The 20,021-nt window shown below is 40.9% G+C and overlaps 1 protein-coding gene across 1 annotated transcript in view; it reads left to right on the top strand.

Annotated features, from left to right (window-relative positions):
* The window catches only part of LOC140476947 (zeta-sarcoglycan), a 956,705-nt gene that overhangs the window by 465,434 nt on the left and 471,250 nt on the right, over window positions 1–20,021 (top strand). The window lies entirely within an intron of this gene.

The following is a 20,021-nucleotide window of genomic DNA, read 5'->3' as shown; positions in this document are numbered from 1 at the left end:
ACAGGCATTGTTCTGGGAAATGCGTTTGGTGAAATAGAGCAAATATCAAAAAGAAAAAACAGGCAAGCGTTATCATAAGATCGTAATGTTTAGCTCAGCTATGGACAAGGACAAGACCAATCTAGAATAAAAATATTTTATCGGAGGGTGATCAATTTAAATGGTAAGACAACAAATCTGTCCCAATGAAATTGGAATCAAATATTTATAGGCAAAATTGTAATGGACAATGGGGTGCCTTTATACAGGAGATATTTTGGGTACATGCATGCACATGTGAAAGAAATATAGGACAACTAAAGTTAGAGTTCCCCAGATGAAACAAAAATGAGCACAGTGAAGCTATAGGGCATATGATGGATATCAGTTCATAACACAGAACTGATTGGAGAAGGTTCAAAGAGGAAGTGAAAAAGGAAATAAGAGAGACAAAGAGAATAATCTGACAGCTAAACTAAATGTGAATTTTAGAAGTGGTGGATGGAGTCCTGATCAAATTGGCTGTTTTTTACCGTATGGTGTTGAGCTTCTTGAGTGTTGTTGGAGCTGCATTCATCCATTCAAGTGTGCAGAATTCTATCACATTCCTGGATTGTGCCTTGAAGACGGTGGAAGGCTTTGAAAAGTGTTAGAAGATGAGTTACTCACTTCAGAAGTCAGACTCTGACTTGTTCTTGTAGTCACAGTATCTTTGTGACTGGTTCAGTTAAATTTCTGAGTGAAAAAAATCCCTGGGATGTTGATAGTAGGGAATTCAACAATAGTAATGCCTTTGGAGAGAAGGGGAGGTGCTGAGAGAACTTCTTATTGGCAATGGTAATTTCCTGGCACTTGTTTGGTACAAATGTTGTTTGCTGCCTTGGATGTCTGTTGTTTAGGTCTTGCTGCATGCAGACTGACAGCTTCAGTTTCCAAATACTTACAAATACAACTAAATGTTGTGCTGTCATCAGCAAACGTCTGCATTTTTGATGTAGCGGAGAATACTTGGGTCTAGAACACTGCTGTGAGGAATTTCTGTATTCCTAGGGCTGATCTGACTGACCTCCAACAACCTCCAAACTTAACTTGTGCTAGCTATGTCTCCAGTAATGGGATACTTTCTCCCCGATTCCCATTAACTCCTTGATGCCACTTTCAGCCAAATTCTGCACTGATGTCATAGTGGTCACTTTCATCACACTTCTGCATTTCAACTTCTTTCTTCCATCATTTGTTCTCGAACCAAGTGATCATAGGAGAACCCAGCCTGATAATCGGAGGAGCAAGGTGAGTAGCAAATGGAACCTGATCCCATTATTGGTGACATATTGTAATACTTTGCTGATGATAAAGCATATATTGCTGAGGTCGTAATCTCTAAGATTGGATTTGTTCTGCTTGTTAGAAGCAGGGATGTCTCCAAGCAAAGTATGATGCTGGAAAAGGCACAGCAGGTCAGGCAGCATCTGAACAGCAGGACAGTCAACATTTTGGATATAAGCCCTTCATCATATGTGATGAAAGATTAATGCCCGAAATGTTGACTCTCTTGCTCCTTGGATACTGTCTGACCTGCTGTGCCTTTTCTAGCACCACACGTTCCAACTGACTCTCCCAACATCTCACTTTCTCCCGCAATTGTTCACTTGGTTGGGTAGATAGCGGTATTGTGGAACATTTGACTAGAGAAGTTGTTAGTTCTGGAACTCCATTCTTCAGCAGTGGCAGGAACCACTGTTTCCCCTTTATCCAATGTATCAGCTTTTCTTGATAACAAGTGGAATGGATTTTTATAAACTCCTTCCAGGAGATTTGTAGTCAGGCATCCCAGAAGATTTCCCACATGGCTATCTCTCTGCCCTGTCATCTGTCATTAACCTATCCCAAATTTCACAGGGGACACGTGAGAACTATGGTGGCCCTCACTCCAACTGAGACCTTTAGGTGGAGAGTTATTGCCCATTTTCCACAAGACCTCAGTTTGAGGCTGGCAGGAGGGTTTTATAGGTGAAGATCAACCCAACAAGTCACTCCTTAGTTCTTTCCCTTGTAGGCACTTCCTCTTCCATCTGCCTCGCTATCATAGTCCCCACTTATCTTTCACAGATCCTTGGCTTCACCTCCCCTCCTCTCTGTGTGATCCCTGGCATTTACTGGCTTCTGAATTAGGACTTCAGGACTTAGAGTCTCAACACTGAGGAGTGCTGGGACATTAGAGCTGGCAATTGTCTGAGACAGGCCTTCTGCTATTGTGAGGTTTGAAAATATTGCTTCCAACCAATTGACGCTCCTTGAGAGTCTCACAATTGACGAGGTTATATTCCTGCTGATTCTTAGTGTGAACTTCACCAGCCTAAACATCCTGTGGAATGAAGCATGCTGTCTTACTACTTACATCTGTGATACCAGGGATCTCAGGGAGGGCTGGATCTCCCACTCAGCACTCCAGTTGAAGATGGCTGCAACTCTTCAATCTTGTTTTTTGCATTGACATGTGGGGTGTCAATCATCATTATTGGTAAAATTGCACATGAATACTCCTCCTCTTGTAACTTATTTAATTATTCACCACTGTTCAGAACTAGCTATGGTCTGAACTACTTCAAAGCTTTGGTCAGATCTTTTGGTAGTGGAACCACTGGAGGTTGAGTGAAGAATATGCCAGGTTGTTCCATTCCAGTGGAATACTAGTAAAACAGGGGAATGGAGACTGGCTGGATTGTGCCCTGGAGAACTGAAGACTCAATGACCAAATTTTCCCATTTTGTGCCTTAAATTACTCCATCACTTTATGAGTACAATTTTGCTGCTGTTGATAGCTGACAGTACTTCATGGATGCCCAGTTCTGAGCTGCTTATTGTTCAAAATCCATCCCATTTAGCATAGTGCTGTTGTCACTCAATCTGATGAAAAGTATCCTCTCAGTGTAAAGGTGGGAGTTCATCACCAAAATGAACATGCACCAGTCACTGCAACCAATATTGTCATGGACATATATATTTGCAAGAAACAGATTGGTAAACTCAGGGACAAGTAGATTATTCCTTCAAGTTCCACCTGCCACAAGGCAAGCCTGGGCATTAGGTCACTTTGAAGTAAATAGACATTTACACACAAACACACAGGCACAAGTTGATTTATACTTTCCTCTTTGCACTGAAGGCGAATCAAGTCCGAACTTTCAGTTGCTACCTCCATTCTGATCCCTTGTTCTGGATCAATGAGATCAAAATGTGTGGTGCTGGAAAAGCACAGCAGGTCAGGCAGTATCCAAGGAGCAGGAGAATCGACATTACGGGATAGGCCCTTCATCAGGAATGTGGAGGGGGAAGGGGTTGAGAGATAAATGGGTGGTAGAGGTGGGACTGGGGGGAAGGTAGGTTTGATGGCGATAGGTGGTTGCAGGTGGGGGGTAATTGTGATAGGTTGGTGGAGAGGGTGGAGCAGATAGGTGGTAAGGAAGATGGACAGCTAGTTCAGGTCAAGAGAGCAGTGCCAAGTTGGAGGGTTGGGTCCAGGATGAGGTGGGAGGGAGGGGAGATTTGTGAACTGGTTAGGTCAATGTTGATCCAAGGTGGAAGATGAAGCCTGCTATCATGCAGGACCATACCTCTGCTAAGAAATTGCTACTGCCAAAAAGAATAGTCACATTAATATGGACTAGAATGTACTTTTCTCTCTCCATACAGATGACAGAATATAGAGATTTTGGGGCCTATTGTGAAGGGAACAGAGGCCACTGTGGTAATTCCTAATATCGACACATTTTCCACAGCTTGCTCTCTCAATTTGAGTGGACAGGGGAGGAAAATCCAAGATATTCCCATGTTCTGCATGTTACTTCTGCTATTTGAGGATTTTAGTTTAATTTGGCGTGCTTGTAGGGAAATATTAATCCAAATAATTGTTAGACGGAGTGACTGTAGAACTATGGAGTCTGAATAACACTATAGATATTGTTTCATTTCATAGGAAAGAATTAATTTTTACAGTCATTTTGTTTTCTGAACAGTATCTGTTTCTTTGATGACCTACATATAACAAACACTAATTTTGTTTTTGTTGTACATAATGTTTGTTTTACGTTTGAATTTACAAAAATACAAGTGTTTCGGTAAAGTCAATGGTATTTAGTCTGATACTGGTTTTTCATTGAAGACCTATTAGTGTTATACCACTTTTGTAAGTGACTGCTTTTGTTTGCTAATCAGTAACACACAGCATTTAAAACTTGAGTAGATCTTTTGTTGCTGTTTTCTTTGTCATTAACCAATATTGAAGTATTAAAGCAAGTTAGCTCAGAAATTCAGCAAGTTGGCTAATTACATAACACTTAAGTGTGCTGTTGATTATCTGGTTAGATTATTCCTGAGTCAAACATCTACTTTGAAATTATTATGAATGATTTATCTTTTAAACAGCCTTTATTTGGGTTTATTTGCTGCATGAGTAATTCTGCCTTGATACCAAGAAGTTTTGTTTTAATCCTCCTTCAATTATGCAAAGAGGAAATTTTGAGCCAATGTGCATGTATGAATAATAAATCCTAATTTTCCTTGAATTTCAGCAAGGTTATGAGCTGTCATTATATTGAGTCAATTTGATAGATGTTTGGCACTTACTTGACCTCGGGAAAATTGAAACTAACATGCTGGGAGCCAATATTTTAATCCCATGTGTCTTTGCCATTCAGAAATGCATTTATTTCCCTCTCTTTCAAACACGTCTCTGACCTAGTCCTAAATGTTAACATTGCCTTTACTTCAGTCATCAGTTCCAGTGATGCATTACACAACCTTTCAACTCTGCAGAAGAGCTCCTTATAAGAATTTCCTGAAATTTACTCTTCAATTTTTGTCTGCTTGTTTTAGACCACTGTGAGCAATCGATTTCATCTCTTCATAACATTAAACAACTTTAACAAATCGTACAACATATTTCTCTGATTGAATGGAAGGACCTCAATTTTTCAATGTCTTTGAAACTTCTTGCTCTTGTTAATTACATTTGCTCACACCTCATGGTTGTGGATCTGTATTGTATCCATTATTTCTTCACTATTCGTCCTGTTTCACAAATCCAGAAATAGCAACCAGTGCTTCACTTGTAATTTTACTAAGTTGCTTCAAGACTCATCATAAGTTCTCAACTTCATTATTCTATATACCCTCGCGTAGAGAAACAATATTCAATTCTAACAAGCGGATTCAATTAAAATGCTGCATGTAATGGTTTATGAATTTCAACTTCCAAAATTCTTTTCTCAACCATATCATTCAGCATTCCACTATTAAAAGGCACGGGTTTAAACTACGCTAAAAAATATATGTGATCACACACGTACTTACAGAGAACCATATCTGCCATGAATTTTGCCTAATTTCACTGTCTTAACAATATACCCTTTCAGCTTGTCTAGAATCATGCGCTATACCTCTCAACTATGAACATACAAATCAGGAACAGAAGTAGATAATTCAGCCACTTGAGAATATTCAGCCATTCAATAAAATCTTTGCTGATTGGATTGTAATGTTAAATCCACATTACAACCTATTCTGTTAATTTTTCAACCTCTTGCTCATCAAGGATATATCAACTTGGCCTTTAAAATATACAAGAACACTCTTGCTTCCATATTGTCAGGAAGAGAGGTCTAAAGGCTCACAATCCTTTTAGAGAGAAGAAATCACCTCATCTCTTCTTTAAAAACACTGCCCTGATCTTTAAACAGTAACCACAAGATGAGTCATCCTGCCCACAACTACCCTGTCAAGATCCTCAGGATTTTATATGTTTAAATTAAGTCACCTTTATGCTTCTAAATTTCAGTGGATGCAAACTCAGCTTGTCCAACCTTTCCTAAAAAGGCAATCCACTCACTCCAGATGTTATTCTCATGAACCCTCTCTGAACTTTTTCTAAAACATTTATTTCCTTCCTTCAATAAGGTGATCAATACTTTGCATCGTAATCCAGATACGGTCTCTCTTTTGTCCTATATAGAAACATTGAAACATAGCAAATGGAAGCAAGAGCAGGTATTTGGCCTTTTGGGTCTGCTTTGCCATTCAATCTGATCATGGCTGATTATCAAATTCGGTACCTTATTCTGTTTTTCGTCCATACCCTTTGACCTCTTTACCCCTAAGATCCTCATTCTTTAAAAAAGTCAAAGTTTTGGTCTCAAAAACTTTCCATGATAGTTAATTTCACAGGCTTACCACTCTCAGGGTGAAGAGATTTCTCCTCAACTCAGTTCTAAATGGCCTACCAAGTATCCTTCAACTGTGACCCCTGTTCTGGACACTTCATAATCAGAATATTCTTGCAAACTTGGAAAGATTCCATTTACCTCCTTTCGCTAAATTATGAAAAGGTATATATCATGCATAGCTGGGATCCAAGCTATCTGTTCACAACCGATTTGTTACAACTCCTTATTTCCTGTTTGCCAGCCAGTTCTCCACCTGTGTCAGTACGTAACTGTACAACTGACACATAACATCCATTCTTTTGCATTTAATTCCTCTTGTGGTAAATGATGATATTTTGTAAGTGTTCTTTTAATTGTTGAGGCAATTACCAAGTGGTATTATCACCAGACTCTTCATCCAGAAATTTAGATAATATTCTGGGACCCTAGGTTTTGAATCCAAAAATAGCAGATGGTGGAGTTTGATTTCAATAAGAATCTGGAATTAGGAGTCTACAGATGATCATGAAACCATTGTCAATTGTTACAGAAATCCTTTCGGTTTGTTAATGTCCTTTCGGGAAAGAAACTGCTACCTTTACTTGGTCTGGCTTACATATGACTCCAGATGCACAGCAATGTGGTTGACTTTTAATTGTCCTCTGAGCAATTAAGGATGGTCATTAAATGCTGGCCTAGCCAGCGATGCCCACATGCTGTGAATGAACAACAAAGAATTAGCTTTCCTAATTAATGCTGTACCTGCAAAGTCATGCATGAGGACATCCAGAACTCTCTGAATCTCAGTGTTCATGTTAACATCGTTTCGAAAATTGGCTTATCACCATACTTTTTATATCTCTATACAAATCTTTAATGCGTGCAGTGAGCAGAAACAGTCTGAGAATTCCCTGTGGGATATTGTTATTGGGGGTGTTCTGAGAAATTGCCCTTGATTCCTACTTTCTATTTCCACCTTGTTAACAAATCTTTAATATACCGCCCCAACAATTTCCCACCTTTTCCCTAATTCTATGCTTCTTTTCCAACAGTTTCCTGTCTAGTTTCCTGTTAAGGGTTTTCTCAACCCAAAGGTACACCACACCTTCCTGAGTATTCCATACACATCTGTCATCTTCGCAAAGAACTCTGTCAGGAGTTTTAAAGGTGGTCTTCCTTTCTGAGCAACCTGTGGGCTGCTTGGAAATTTTGTTTGTGTCTAATAATTTTGAAACAGAGATTCCGCTTTGACCACAATTGGAATAATGTTAAAGGAATTACACTGATTAAGATTCAATTTCTGACAAAAAAAATGTTTACATAACCACAAACACAAAATTGTCCATGGACCAGTGCAATCAGGCCACATAATAGAACATAACTGTAAATGTATTTTCCGACAAAAAAGGTATTTGTTGATGAATTTAGTGTCTGAAACCCTGTGCATTTTTACAAATGCAACCGAAAATGGATTCATTATCAACATTAGTCTTAGACCTCACACTCATTTAGATCAGTGCAATGCATGAGGAATCCTCAAATATGCATTTTGTGTCATTCATTCATTTTTTAATAAATGATCTTAGCACTGCACACTATATAGAAGCAATTGATTGTACTGTGATAATCAAATAGAGTCAGAGAGTCATAGAGGTGTACAGCACAGAAACAGACCATTTGGTCCAACCAGGAATCCTAAATAAATCTATTCTCATTTTGCAGCATTTGGACCATATTACTCCAAACCCTTCCTATTCATATACCCATCTAGATGGCTTTTAACTGTTGTTAGTGTACCAGCCTCCACTACTTCCTCTGGCATCTCATTCCATACACGCATCACCTTCTGCATGAAAAAGTTGTCCCTTAGGTCCCTTTTAAATCTTTCTCCTCTCAACTTAAACCTATGCCCTCTAGTTCTGGACTTTCTCACCCATGGAAAAGATCTTGCTATTTACTTTATCCATGCCCCTCATGATTTTAGAAACCTCTATAAGGTCACCCCTCAGCTGCTGAAGCTCCAGTGAAATAGCCCCAGCCTATTCAGCCTCTCCCTATAGCTCAAATACTCTAACTCTGGCCACATCCTTGCAAATCGTTTCTAAATCCTTTCAAGTTGCACAACATCCTTCCTATATCAGGGAGACTAGATTGCACAGAGCACTCTAAAAGTGGCCTAACCAATGTCCTGTACAGCTACAACATGACCTCCCAACTCCTTTCCTTAATTGCACTGACCAATAAAGGCAAGCATACCAAATGCCTTTTTTATTATCCTATTTACCTGTGACCCACTTTCAAGGAACTATGAGCCTGGGCTCCAAGGTGTCTTTGTTCAGCAACACTCCCTAGGACCTTACCATTAAGTGTATAAGATTAGAGTGGTGCTGGAAAAACACAGCAGTTCAGGCAGCATCCGAGGAACAGTAATTTTTTTTCTCTTAAAAACATCTTCAAGGCAGGCATCAAGAAAAAAAATGTCTGCCTTGAAGAAGTTTTCAAGAAAAAAAATGCCTGCCTTGAAGAAGTTTTCAAGAACATTAAGTGTATAAGTCCAGCCCTGACTTGCCTTTCCAAAATGCAGCACCTCACATTTATCTAAATTAAACGCCATCTGCCACTACTTGGCCCATTGGCCCATCTGATCGAGATCCTGTTATACTCTGAGGTAGTGTTCTTCATTGTCCATGACACCTTCAAATTTGGTATGTCCTGCAAACTTACTAACCATACCTCCGATGTTCATGTCCAAATCATTTATATAAATGATGAAAAATGTGTCAAACAGTTTCAAATAATAATTATTTAATTCCCATTTTTTGTTCAAAAATTGTTTCCTTTTTGCTCCAAGCCAAAAAAGGTATTAATAGTCCTGACCTTTTGAAGAATCAATAGCAGAAACCACATGTGCTTGACACCTAGCAGTAACAACATACCAATTGCTTGTACTGCCTTAATTCAACTCTGTCTTCATGATAAAGTCCTTGCATCCTCCTGTCCTTGAGCTAGGGAGTGGACATGTCATCGTATGGCACTGGGCTACATCAATATCACATTTGCAGCATGTACCAGCAGCTTACATAGCAAACACATTGGATGTACTTCAAGCAAATGGCCAAGTCAGAAAGTCAAAAGGCATTAGTTCGTACTGGGGTCAAGGTGGATTGCAGTCAATCAGGGGTACTGCAACAGTCAGTCATACTTGTCCAATTCCAGTCACAGTGATTGACCACAGTCAGCCATGTGCTTTAATTTGCTGAAATGTTTTGACAAGTTAACAGAAATGATTGATGTGATGTGATGTATATGGATCTCCAAAGGACATTTGATACTCTGCCAATGCAAAGACTTGTGCAGAAAGTTAGGTCATAGAATAAAAGGGACAGCAACAATGTGAATGCAAAATTAATTGAAAAGGAAAGTTAATAACTATTTATTGGACAGGAAGAAGTTTTGTAGAGTAAATATTGGGATCCTTGCTTTTTCTTATACAAAAATGATATCGATCTTGGTATTCAGGGGACAATTTTAAAGTTTGTGGACAACACCAAACTTAGGAGAATTGTAGTCTGTGAGAATGATAGTGTTGAACTTCAAAAGGACATTTACATGTTGAAGATGTGGGTGGATAGATGTCAGATGAGGTAATGTGTGGTGAAGTTTGAAGTAATGTCTTTGAGTACAAAGAACATGGAAAGTCAGTAGAAAATAAAGGTACTATTCTAAAAGATGTGAAGGAACAGAGAGACCTGGATGTATATGTATGTGAGTCATTAAAGCTGGCAGAACAGCTATAGATAGCTGTTATAATACATACATTATTCCAGGATCTATATATAACAGAACTGAGTACAAGAGCAAGGAGGTTATTTTAGATTAGATTAGATTACTTACAGTATGGAAATAGGCCCTTTGGCCCAACAAGTCCACACCGACCCGCCGAAGCGAAACCCACCCAGACCTATTCCTTTGCATTTACCCCTTCACCTATCACTATGGGCAATTTAGCATGGCCAATTCACCTAACCTGCACATATTTGGATTTGTGGGAGGAAACCGGAGCACCCAGAGGAAACCTGGGCAGACACAGGGAGAACGTGCAAACTCCACACAGAGAGCCACCCGAGGCGGGAGCCGAACCCAGGCACCCGGCGCTGTGAGGAAGCAATGCCAACCACTGTGCCACCGTGCCACCATGCCACCCACGCCACCGTGCCAGCATTTCGCCCATATCCCTCTAAACCTTCCTATTCATTTACCCACCCAGATGTCTTTTAAATGGTGTAATTCGAGCCACCTTCACCACTTCCTTTGGCAGCTCATCCTATGCACGCATCACCCTCTATGTGAAACAGTTACCTCTCAGGTCCTTTTTAAATCTCTTCTCTCTCACCTTAAACCTTTATCCTCCAGTTTTAGACTCCCCCACCCTAGGAAAAAGAGCTTGTATATTTACCCTATTTGTGTCCCTCATGATTTTATAAACCTCTATAAGATCGCCCTCAGCCTCTGACACTGCAGGGAAAATAGCCCCAGCCTATTCAGCGTCTCCCTATAGGTCAAACTTTCTAGTTCCGGCAACATTCTTGTAAATCTTTCTGCACCTTCTCAAGTTTAACAATATCCTTCTGATAGAAGTGTGACCAGAATTGTACACAATAATCCAAAACTGGCCCCACCAATGACCTGCACAACCCTAACATGACATCCCAAATCCTGCACTCAATGCCATGGCCAACCAAGGCAAAATGCCTTCTTCATCACCCTGTCTACCTGTGATTCCACCTTCTAGGAACTATGCACCTGCACCTCAAGATCTCTTTGTTTGGCATCATTCCTCCGAGCCCTACCACTTGCCGTATAATTCCTGCCCTGGTTTATCGTATCAAAATGCAACACCTCACATTTATCTAAATTAAATTCCATCTGTTACTCCTCGGCACATTGGTCCATCTGATTAAAGTCCCATTGTACTCTCAGATAATCTTCTTCAATGTTCACTCCACAACCAATTTGGTGTAATCTGCAAACTTACTAACCATATCTCCTGTATTCACATCCAAATCATTTATATCAATAATAAAAAGCAGTGGTCCCAGCACTGATCCTGGTGGCACACCACTGGTCACAGGCCTCCAGTCTGAAAAACATCCCTCTACCAGCACCCTGTCTCCTACCTTCAAGCCAATTTTGTATCCAATTGGCTAACTGCCCCTCGATCCCATGTGATCTAACTTTACTAAACATTTCATCATGCAGAACCTTGCCAAACACTTTACTAAAGTTCATATAGTTAACATCTATGCTCTACCTTCATCAATCTTCTTTGTTACTGCTTCAAAAAACTCAATCAAGTTCGTGAGACACGATTTCCCATGCACAAAGCCATGTTGACTATCCCTAATCCGAACTTTCCTTTCCAAATGCATGTAAATCCTGTCCCTCAGAATCCCCTTGAACAACTGGGCGGCACGGTGGCACAGTGGTTAGCACTGCTGCCTCACAGCGCCGGAGACCCGGGTTCAATTCCCGCCTCAGGCGACTGACTGTGTGGAGTTTGCACGTTCTCCCCGTGTCTGCGTGGGTTTCCTCCGGGTGCTCCGGTTTCCTCCCACACTCCAAAGATGTGCAGGTCAGGTGAATTGGCCATGCTAAATTGCCCGTAGTGTTAGGTAAGGGGTAGATGTAGATCTCGATGTAGATGTAGGGGTATGGGTGGGTTACGCTTCGGCGGGGCGGTGTGGACTTGTTGGGCCGAAGGGCCTGTTTCCACACTGTAGGTAATCTAATCTAAATTTACCGACCACTGATGTAAAGCTCACTGGTCTACAATTTCTTGGCTTTTCCTTACAGCCTTTGTTAAATAATGGCACCATATTAGCCAACCTCCAGTCTTCTGGCACTTCATCTGTGGCTATTGGTAACACAAATATCTCAAGAGGGCCAGCAATCTCTTCCCTAATCTCCCAAAAAGCACTGGGAAGCACCCGATCAGGTCGCGGGGATTTATCTACCTTTACGTGTTTTAAGACCCCCTCCTCTGTAATATGGACACTTTTGAAGATATCTTTACTTATTTCCCCAAGTTCCCTGGCTTCCATGTCCTTCTCAACAGTAAGTACTGAAGGGAAATATTTGTTTAGTATGTCAACCATCTCCTGTGGTTCCACTTGCACCACGAGATCTCTCCGTATATCAGTGCTCCTAAGGGATCGGCTATTTACTGTATATTTTTCTCCTGGATTTGACCCCCCAAAATGCAACACCTCACACTCGTCAAGATTAAACTCCATCTGCTATTTCTCTGTCCAACTATCCAACTGATCTACTGCATATCCTGCTGTATTATTTGACCACCTTTCTCAATGACTACAACTGCAGCAATTTTATTATCATCTACAAACTTACGAATCAGACCATCTATATTTTCAACCACATCATGCATATCATATAATTACAAACAACAGAGATCCCAGCACTGATTCTTGCAGAATATCACTGGTCACAGACCTCCAGTCAGAAAAACAGCCCTCCACAGCTACCCTCTATCTTTATGACCAAGCCAATTTTGTGTCCAATTAGCCAACTCACCATATGACTTATTTTTCTAGAAGAGCCTACCATAAAGGAACTTGCCAAATTCTTTCAATAAATTCATAACATTCACTGTGCTGTCTCTATCAATCATCTTTGTCACTTAGAGTCATGGAGTCATAGAGATGTACCTCATGGAAACAGACCCTTTGGTCCAACCCGTCATTGCTGACCAGATATCCCAACCCAATCTAGTCCCACCTGCCAGCAGTTATTATGAACTTATATGAGAAAATAGTGACCTCATCCAATGCATTGTGTACAGATCTTAGAACCACATACTAGAACGGATGTAAATGAGATTGGTTCCAGAGATGGGACATTTCAGTTACGTGAAAGCTTTGGACATGTTTTGACTATTGTCCTTGGAGAGGAGAAGGCTAAGAGGAGATATCATCAAAGTTTACAAAATTGTGAGGGGTCTGAACAGAACAGATATGGAGAGACTATTCCATAGTCAGAGACAGATCGAAATCCAAAGGCTACAGTTTAAAAGTGTATTGCAAAAGAAGCAAATGCAAGGTGAGAAAATAAACTTTTTTGCATGAGTGCACAATTATTTGTGCACAAGTGTCTCTATTGATTGGGTATGAAGCACAGAGGGCAGCTTAGTAATTATGGAGAATGAACTGAGTGAGAGTCAAAGTGTGGACATGATGCGTGCAGTCGTGAGAGCTTAACACATGACTCTTGGTAAGATGAGTGAGCAGTGGCAGAGTTAGAGTGAGTGATGGCTTTGTAAGTATGACATAGCAAAGAGAGGCTGGTGGCATTTACCCTTGAGGTTGGCAGAAGACCATTGATTTTCTTGCACTGCTGGTATTTATTATATTCTGGGCCACAGCACCTATAGGGTCATAGAGCTGTACAGCATGGAAACAGACCCTTCGGTCCAACCCGTCCATGCCGACCAGATATCCCAACCCAATCTAGTCCTACCTGCCAGCACCCGGCCCATATCCCTCCAAACCCTTCCTATTCATATACCCATCCAAATGCCTCTGAAATGCTGTAATTGTACCAGCCTCCACCACTTCCTCTGGCAACTCATTCCATATACCCACCACCTTCTGCATGAAAAAGTTGCCCCATAGGTTTCTTTTATATCTTTCCACTCTCACCCTAAACCTATGCCCTCTAGTTCTGGACTCCCCGACCCCAGGGAAAAGACTTTGCCTATTCACCCTATCCAACATAGTGCCACTGTTTAAGAAGGGTGGTAAGGACAAGCCAGGGAACTATAGACCAGTGAGCTTGATGTCGGTGATGGGCAAGTTGTTGGAGGGAATCCTAAGGGACAGGATGTGTGTGTATTTGGAAAGGCAAGGACTAATTAGGGATAGTCAACATGGCTTTGTGCATGGGAAATCATGTCTCACAAACTTGATTGAATTTTATGAAGAAGTAACAAAGAGGATTGATGAGGGCAGAGCAGTAGATGTGATCTATATGGACTTCAGTAAGGCATTCGACAAGGTTCCCCATGGGAGATTGATTAGCAAGGTCAGATCTTATGGAATACAGGGAGAACTAGCCATTTGGATACAGAACTAATTCAAAGATAGAAGACAGACCGTGGTGGTGGAGGGTTGTTTTTCAGACTGGCGGTCTGTGACCAGTGGAGTGCCATGAGGATCTGTGCTGGGTCCTCTACTTTTTGTCATTTACATAAATGATTTGGATGTGAGTATAAGAGGTAACAGTTAGTAAGTTTGCAGATGACACCAAAATTGGAGGTGTAGTGGACAGCGAAGAGGGTTACCTCAGATTACAACAGGATCTGGACCAGATGGGCCAATGGGCTGAGAAGTGGCAGATGGAGTTTAATTCAGATAAATGTGAGGTGCTGCATTTTGGAAAAGCAAGTCCTAGCAGAACTTATACACTTAATGGTAAGTTCCTAGGGAGTGTTGCTGAACAAAGAGACTTTGGATTTCAGGTTCATAGCTCCTTGAAAGTGGAGTCACAGGTAGATAGGATAGTGAAGAAGGCATTTGTTATGCTTTCCTTTATTGGTCAAAGTATTGAGTACAGGAGTTGGGAGGTCATGTTGCGGCTGTTCAGGACATTGGTTAGGCCACTGTTGGAATATTGCATGCAATTCTGGTCTCCTTCCTATCGGAAATATGTTGTGAAACTTGAAAGGGTTCAGAAAAGATTTACAAGGATGTTGCCAGGGTTGGAGGGTTTGAGCTGTAGGGAGAGGCTGAACAGGCTGGGGCTGTTTTCCCTGGACCGTCGGAGGCTGAGGGGTGACCTAATAGAGGTTTATAAAATTATGAGGGGCTTGACAGGCCCAGGTGTCTGAAGGCATGACCTCCTACTGGATAGCCTTTCTGTCTACAGTCCCAACCCCAACACCAACACTTTCAAGTCTCTGTCCATTGAGTGGGAGGTGAGCTTTGCATTCTGGGCCATATTATCAGTGATAGTGATGGAGCACAACAGTATGAGGGGAAGTTCCTGCCTTGTAGTGTTTGATGTGTGTACAGCTGGGCATCTAATATGGTCCCAGTGGTGTGACCCCTCTGTGGTGAGCACTTGCACTTCTCCAGCAGGGTGTAGAAACATGCTAAAGAACCAATTGAATAATTAAAATGGTGAAAGGCAGAGCACCACATCAGACAAAATTACAGGTGATTCTGCTATCATGCATGCTTCATCAGCACAAATTGGCTATAATGTGATTGATGAATTGTGGACATTGTTTGTACTGAATGGGTATAGCAATTTTCTATGAGCAATCTTCTATAAGTGTGATTTCTACAGTGGTTTTTGCATAACATGATTTTCTATAAAGTGAGGTTGAAAAGGAACACAACTGTCACATTATTACAGAACAACCTGTACTGTTAGTTATGGCAGACCACTTACCATGAATCGTGTTCAACAAAACACTTTCACTCAAAAAGGGAAGGTTCAGCCCAAAATGCTTATTTTTCATCCCTTCCAATTTTTGTGTATCCTCTACCTACTCCACACTCCTTCCTCCCTGAGGTCCCACTTGATACTTAACAATTTTCTTTTTCTTTCTGATGCATTTTATAGAATGCTTCCAAACTCTTGAATAATTAATTCCTTACTTTTCTGTTTTGCTTTCCGTATTTCTGCTTCAACTTGTTTCTTTTTACTTTCTCACTTTTTTTTCCTTATTCTTAACTTGCATGTAAGTCCAAGATTCCTTCCTTCAATTTTACTGCTTGTAAACAAAATGTACCTGCACAATTTTTGGTTTTCATATCGGTGTCAGTATTGTAGCTGGCTAGAAGTAGTACTCATTTGGAACACAGATCTTTGGCACAGCAGCATGTTTGATCCATAGCCTTTGTTGTGTTCTTTGTAATTAGCCATTTTCTGATACTATGTGGAATGAGTTGAATTGGCTGAAGATTGACCTCTCTATTAGACCCCCAGGCAAAGGCTGTGACTTATCATGCATTCACATTTCTTCCTGAATATGGCTGGAAATGCCTCCATCTTGTCTTTAATACTCATATGCGGGATTCTGCCATCATTGAAGATCAATTCTCTTCCTACCACAAGTTGCTTAGTTGTGTGCAACATTTGCAATTGAAAATGAAAGGATCTGATCATTATTTTTTGACCTGTTTAACTTTGCCTTTGGTAAGCTGCTTCTGCTGTTTAGTATCTCATGTCGCAGTTCCGCCAGGTTGCCACTTTATTTTCAGATATGCCTTGTGTTGCTCCAGGAATGCTTTACTTAGCATAGCTCATTGGACCAGAGTTAGTCATATGATTCAATAGAAATGGAGAAGCAAGTGAAAGATACGTTTAATCAACCTATTCAGATACGTTATAGCATACCTCTGTAAGAGGTAGGACTGGAAGCTGGCCTCCTGGTCCAAATGTAGTAGCACTACCACTTAGCCACAAGAGCTTGAGGATGCTATGGTATACTCGGCTTTGACAATACAGATTCTGGAGGGATGCAATTCTATTTGTGTGCTGTGCTCAGATCCTGACCTATACAGGAACTCAAAATGTTAGTGAAATATTGATTTTTCCAATAACCAATCAATTGTGCAGTGATCACTTTGGAGTTTCATGGCATCAACTCAAACATGGGCAAGGAAACCTCCCATTGATAACCATGCATTACCCTTTACCCTCGGCTGATAAATCAATATTCAGTCATCCATGTTGAACACCACTGGCAGAAACATTGCTAGCAAGGGCAGCTACCTACTCTGGGTAGGAAACTTTGATGTCCAGCTCAAAAAGTGGCACTACTACTGATTGAACTGGCTGAGTCCTAAAGAACATAACTGTCAGACTGAGTCTGTGCCAGATGAAGAATTACACAATAAGAGGGAAAAACAAATCTGAACTTATCCTTTCCAATCTACCTGCTGCACATGTGTCTATCAATGACAATAACTTTGGGAATTACTATTATATAGGTTTTCTGTAGACAAAGAATCATCTTCTCATTAAGAATATCTTACATCATGTTGTGTGCCACTATTACTGTATTAAATGGGATAGTCTTTAAACAGATCTAGCAACTCAAGAATAGGCATCCCAGAGAGGTGGTTCACCATAAGCAACAGCAGAATTGTATTCAACCACAATCTGTAATGTTAAGACTATACTTGTCACCCCTTCTACCATTGCCAACAAGCATGAAGATCAATGACCATTAGACTCCATTATTAAGGATGAGATTGCAGAGTACATGGATGTGCGTGCTAAAAAAGGGCAGAGTCAGGATAGCTTCATCAAGGAGAGATCATGCCTGACAAACCTGTTAGAATTCTTTGAAGAGGGAACAAGTAAGGTAGATAAAATAGAGGAAGTAGACATATTTATTTGGATTTTCTGAAGGCCTTTGACAAGGTATCTCACACAAGGCTGCTAAAAAAGGTAAGAGCAAGGGGCGAGGTACTGGCATGGATAGAGAAGTGGCTGAGTGGCAAAGGCAGTAGGGATAAAGGTGTCTTTTTCAGGATGGTACCTGGTGGCTAGTGGAGTCCCGCAGGGATCAGTGTTGGGATCACAACTATTCACATCATATATTAATGTTCTGGATAAAGGAACTGAGGGCATTGTTGCTAGGTTTCAGATGAGATGAAGATAGTTGGGACAGGTAGTTTTAAAGTGGGAAAGCTGCAGAAGGCTAAGAATGTGGGCAAAGAAATGGCAGATAGAACACAATGTGGGAAAGTGTGGGGTTATGCATTTTGATGGGAAGAATAGGGGTGCACAGTATTTTCTAAATGGGGAAAGGCTTTGAAAATCTGAAGCATAAGGACTTGGGAGTTTTAGTTACAGATCCTCTCAAGATTAACATGCAGGTTCATTTGGCAGCTAGGAAGGCAAATACAATGTGAGCATTCATTTCAAGAGGACTGGATTTACAAGAGCAGGGACGTACTGTTGAGGCTGTATAAGACTATTGTCACACTGCTTTGGAACATTCTGAGCAGCTTTGGGCCCCGTATCTAAGGAAGGATGTGCTGGCATTTGAGGGGATCTGGAGGAGGTTTATGAGAATGTTCTGGGTTTGAAGGGCTTGTCATATGAGGGATGGGTAAGGACTCTGTGTCTGTATTTGATGGAGTTTAGAAGGATGAAGGAGGATCTGATTGAAACTTACAGAATACTGAAAGGCCTGGATGGGATGGACATGGAGAAGATGTTTCCACTAGTAAGAGAAACTAGAAACCAAGGGCACTGCCTCAGAGTGAAGGGACAACCTTTTAGAACTGATATGAGAAGAAATTTCTTCAGCCACAGAGTGGTAACACTGTGACTCTTGCTGCAGAAGACTGTGTAGACCATGTTAGAGTGTCTTAAGAGAGAGATAGGTTCATGGTTAGTAAGGGGATGAAGGGTTATGGAGAGAAGGTAGGAGACTGGGGTTGTGGAACGTATCAGCCATGATCAAATGATGGAGCAAACCCGATGGGCTGAATGGCCTATTTCTCCTCCTATACCATATAATTTATGCTGTAACATTGCAGGAGCAGCACCAGGCCTATGTAAAAATATACTGCCAACTTGGTGAAGCTGTTTCACTGAATACTTGTGTGGCAAACAGTGCAACCTGCAATAGGCTGGGTGTAGCATTTCCACAATGTATGGATCAGATGTGCAGACCTGCAGAATCATGAATGTTTGTGGATAATCAAAACTCTAACAGAAAGTGCAGCTTCCATAAATATCTTCATCTTCAACATTGGGGTGCCCAGTATATTAATGCAAACAACATCCTTCATTAGCTGAAAAGCTGAAAGGATGATCCATCCTGGTTTCTTCCTGAAGCCCCCAGCTATCACATTTACCATCTTCAATCAATTTGATTCACTCCACAATGATATCAAAAACTGGCCTGTATTGTAAAGGCTATGGGTCCTGAAAACATTCCAACAATAGGACTAAAGATTTGTGTTCCAGGACTAGCTGTGCCTTTAGCTAAGTTGTTCCAGTTCAGGGTTGAGGAGGGGGATGGATTTTGACCTGTGATCTGTACTGTAGAAATCTTCTGTGTTCTGGTTTATACATACACCATTAGTTCTGGCACTCCCCAAGGATTAATCCTTTTCCTTTTTCCCAATGAAGTATTTTCCCTTGGCAACATTGTCCACAAAAAAACATTTGTTTTCATCTCTGTTTTGACGTCATTTGGCTTTCCCTCCTTATCACCTCTCAATGCTGCTTATCTAACACCTCAGTTCTGAAATTCTCGTCCCTGTTTTCAAACCTGTCTATAATACCACTCCTTATTTTCGTAACTTCCTCCAGCCCAGAATGCTCCAAGATATGGACACTCATCTAATTTTAACATAAACATGGAGAGGGGGTATTTGACAGTTAAACTAAGGAATCAAACACTGTGCTGCTCTTACCTAGTTCTCTCCCTGAAGAGTTTTCTATTAAATACTAAGGCTGAACTCGGTTAATAATGGCTGCCTAGAAGTTTCCAAGGAGTTCAGCTATTTTGCTCAGATTTTATGCCATTGGAATGCAAGCGAGCAGATCGCAGAAATGCACATCTATCTCCATCTGCAGTTAGCAAGTACTTTCTATCTGTACAACAGTGGCTCAAATGTCTTAGAAGAAATTCGAGGCCATAATGTCACGGCAAACAATTTAGTATAAATTTTTCACTTGTGACGCTGATCATAACCCAGTCCTGGCATGGCCTCTTATAAAGTACAAAACAGCTGCACTTGCAAAACATTTTTGTGGGACTTTCATATAACTGCTTATGTTGTGTCCTCAACT

The sequence above is a fragment of the Chiloscyllium punctatum genome, chromosome 1 (assembly GCF_047496795.1).
Source record: "Chiloscyllium punctatum isolate Juve2018m chromosome 1, sChiPun1.3, whole genome shotgun sequence".
NCBI classification, from domain to species: Eukaryota; Metazoa; Chordata; class Chondrichthyes; order Orectolobiformes; family Hemiscylliidae; genus Chiloscyllium; species Chiloscyllium punctatum.
The sequence above is the reverse complement of the archived record's forward strand: the minus strand, read 5'-3'. Positions and strand labels throughout refer to the sequence as shown.